The sequence below is a fragment of the Nematolebias whitei genome, chromosome 7, assembly GCF_014905685.2.
Source record: "Nematolebias whitei isolate Nwh7 chromosome 7, NemWhi1, whole genome shotgun sequence".
Classification (NCBI taxonomy): Eukaryota; Metazoa; Chordata; class Actinopteri; order Cyprinodontiformes; family Rivulidae; genus Nematolebias; species Nematolebias whitei.
Window position 1 is genome coordinate 49846927 of NC_056504.1, and position 3744 is coordinate 49850670.

Below are 3744 nucleotides of genomic sequence, written 5' to 3' on the forward strand. Positions count from 1 at the left end.
TCCATCTCTCATAAAAAATGATGTAATCTCCATATTTCATGACTTCACATCAGACAGATGTGCTAAATCACAAATAAATAAATCACAGATTTCTGATGAATCCTCCAGTCAAACATCACAAACTCACGCTCGTCATTACCAGCTGACTGTTCAAGTACGCATTTTTAGACTCTTTGAAACCTCTGACGCTAAATTAGCTGCAAAAATAAAAATAAAATGTATAAATGAAAAAATCAGTGTTAAACTGATGTTTGAAAATAAAGAGTGGTAGCAAACTACCCAGTACTTACCCAGTTTGGGTATATAGGCAGCAACTGGTACTGAGGATGAACCAGCCACGTCCGTGCTGGTACTTACAAGTACTTACAAGTACTTTGCTGCGTTATGTATTACTACCTAAAATTCCAAGTAAACAAGACAACCCATCTGAAGCAGAAAGTATTCTGTATCATCATTTGATTTATTTAACTCTTCTCTGCAGAACTGAGGATTGTTGTTTCAGAAAATAATAAATGAACACCCGACTTTCATTAAAGAGCGAAGCGTTTGCTGTTTTTAATCACAACTCCCACAAACTTTATCAGCTCAGGACATTTATCAGCTCCACTTCACGAGCGCACACCATCAACAGCTCCAAGTGCAGAAGAAATTATTTATTTCAAGGAACAAACCATATTCATCAAACTGAATGTTTGTTGGTGAGGCCAGATTTAAAGAGTTGGTCCAAAGCATTAAATCTTTATAGATAGAGGACAAAATGTGAGGACAAAGAAAAATATTACTTACTTTACTTAAAATTACTTAAAAATATTACTTTAGTTTTACTTGAGTAAAGCAATCGCATGATTCTAGTGCGAAATTTGGACTATTTCAAACTATTACTGCACATTTTAGTTTTGAATAAATGCATTAAAATAAATATTTAAAGTGTTTTGGTGCATGCGTTGTAAACCTTTAGTCTGTTTGTTCGTTATTTTTCAGTTTTTGTCACTTCTATGAAATGTGTGGAAAAACCAGAACAAAAATAAACCAGATGTGTCTCGATGAGGAATTCAGAGTTTGGAAGCTTAAAAAACTGACGTCTCCTCGTAACAATGGTATTTTTGTTTGTTAAACCCAGTCCTGTTTGGACCTGCAGAACCATCATTCAGAGTTTAGACAGGTCAACAAAGTTGGACTTCACCTGACTGATGTTTCCACATCTTTAATCACAGCGTGGAGGATTTCTCCACAGAATTTTCTTTTATTACAAATTCTTCTTACACTCACAGATTTCCTCTTTTTCTACAATTTCTCCATCATGTAAATATTTCTGTCTTCCTGTTTGAGGTCGGATGTGATTTCCCCAGAGGTCAGAGGCCACACACCCAAACTCTCCTGGACTTCCACCATCAGTTTTCTCCTCCAAACAGGAAGTGACGCTCTTTTTACGCCCTCCATGTCTCACAAAAGTCCAAATGGAGTTAAAAAAACGTAAAAGTCTGCTGTAGGATGGCCAAAGCTTCAAGAGTTTTCAGTGAGACTCAGCTGTGTCTGCCTGTGGCATTAAGAGTGCAGTCGGGGAGTGACGGACCCAGGTGTGTGGTTACCATGGTGACCCTAAGGAGGCGCCGCAGCGGATTTCTTGTCTCTTCTACAGTTTTGGCGTCACATGTGGGGCGCTGCACCCGCTGACGGTGAGCGGAGCTCCAGAACCGGACCGGTTCTGATCGCTGCAGAGTCCGATTACAGGGGCGCTCCGACACTTTCAGGTCCACCTTAAAAAACTCCGGGGGTGAGCCCGCACTGGCCCCGCCCACTCCCGAGCTCTTCTGCACGCGCTCGCTCACTTCCAGTCGCTCGGCTCGCGAGGGCAGCGGTTGGTCGGAAGGTCGGGGTCAGTTTTTTGTTTTTTTTTACCGCTCCGGGGAGTACACAGCGCCCGGACCCGACTCGGTACAGGAGCAGAACCGCCATCTGGACCTGCTTTACCCGCAGAAGGCAGAGGGAGGGAAGGCGAGAGAGAAAAGGGTGAGTTCGTGTTTTTCTCCCCTCAGGGAGTCATTTCGGGACCAGCCTGTTGGGCTTTCCTCACAGATTTACTGCAGCTAACCTGGTGCTGGTCGGGGCAGGAACAAGTTGAAGGTTTTTAATCCCCCCCACCCCCTCACGGTCCGGTCCGGGTCGGTTCTGTTCGCCAGCCTGTTGGGTGGAGTTGGACCAGCCCTGGTGAAGTCTCCGTCCTGCCGTGTCGACACGCGAGCAGCCGCGGGACGTGATTTCTGGGACCAGGAGAGGGAAAAAAAGGTCGCGTCTAATCTCTGGATTCTTCAACTTTCCGTTTCCCTCCTGGTCACTTGTAGCTGACGCGGTTCAACGCGGGCTTTTAATCTTTTACCGAATTTAGTCGTTACTGCTCGTCTGCTCGGTGCACGGCTGACACCCACTCATTACCGGGCACATATTCCGGGTTTCTCTCCGGTCTTACCGCGGCGCCTCACCGGTTCGGGGCTACTTTTGGTCCGGTTGTGGCGGATTAAAACCAGCTCTGGCTGTTTAAACCTCGGCAGTTTTTGTTTCTTATTCGTGGTTTTTTTCTGTCGTTTTCGATCCGGACGGTTAACGTGTCTTTTCGACCAAAGGCATCCTCGGAACCATCGGTACCGTAAACGGACTGAACCGGTTCGTGTGAAACTTGGAGTAAAGTTGGGGGAGGGAGGGGTGAAATCAATAAAATGGCTGTGTTCTCCCGGGGCTCGGTTCTGCTGCAGAACCCAGACCCGGCTGCGCATTTTTCCGTGTCTGGAAACAGTTTGCCTCCAGCCTGAACCCGCCTCGTTGCTTTTTCCGAATTAAAAACCCAACAGGAGGTTCGCTCTTCCACAAGTGGACCCTGCTTGTTGAGCGGAACCGTCTCTTTACAGCGGCGTGGTTCTGGTGATTGATTGGTTTTCTGGTGATTGATTGATTGGCTTTCTGGGATGGATCCTCCTGCCTGCAGGGTCAGCCGGTTCGGATTGTTGGACCGTTTCCTCCACTTCTTCTTCTCAGACTGTAAACAGGCTTTCAGGCCTGGGGGGTAAAAATCGTTACCGGGTGCGTTTCGTTGTAATTACCGGGAGTGTGGCGCGTGAAGACCCGTGCTGACGTCACCTCCTAGGATGAGCAGGAGGCTCTGCTCCTTTTCTCCTCCCCCCTTCCTCTCCGGCTGGGTGTGTCCCGCCTCATTGCGTGAGGAAGGAGGGGGGAATCCCGCATCTCTGCTCCGACTCCTCAGCTTTGACCTCCAAAGGAGGGCATTTCTTCTTCTTCGCTGCTCTGCAGCCTGGTTCTAGAAGAACAGAAGCTGTGAGGAGATGGACTGGATCAGAAGATCAGCATGAAGAGCAGCCTCTGATGGTGTGGTGGTTCTGAGCTTCTTTATGTACAGCACCAGTTCACAGCAGACTTCATCTCAGGGCACCAAACAGCTGCAAAGGTTAGAAAATGCATAATTATTATAGTGATCCATCTAAAAGCTGCAGATTGTGTTGAAACTGTCTCAACCTACTGAGCAGCACATTGGAGACAGTGGAGAGAAACGACTCCCATTTGAACAGGAGGATACCTCCATCAGAACCAGGCTCAGGATGGGCAGCCATCTTCCCCAACTGCCTGGAGTTCGAGAGGATGGGAAAGAGACGCAACACTGAATGACTGCAGGTGCGGTTTTCTTATGGTCCCCGGTGCGGTTTTCTTATGGTCCCCGGTGCGGTTTTCTTATGG

The 3744-nt window shown here is 47.3% G+C and overlaps 1 protein-coding gene across 3 annotated transcripts in view; it reads left to right on the forward strand.

The window, feature by feature from the left end:
* Positions 1–1833: 1833 nt before the first annotated feature.
* Positions 1834–3744, forward strand: part of LOC119412049 (plasma membrane calcium-transporting ATPase 1) — a 98365-nt gene continuing 96454 nt past the window's right edge. For all 3 annotated transcript variants that reach the window (XM_037679028.1, XM_037679026.1, XM_037679027.1), the window contains exon 1: positions 1834–2010. The gene's annotated coding sequence lies outside the window, so the exon portion shown is untranslated. The remainder of the gene's footprint in view (positions 2011–3744) is intronic.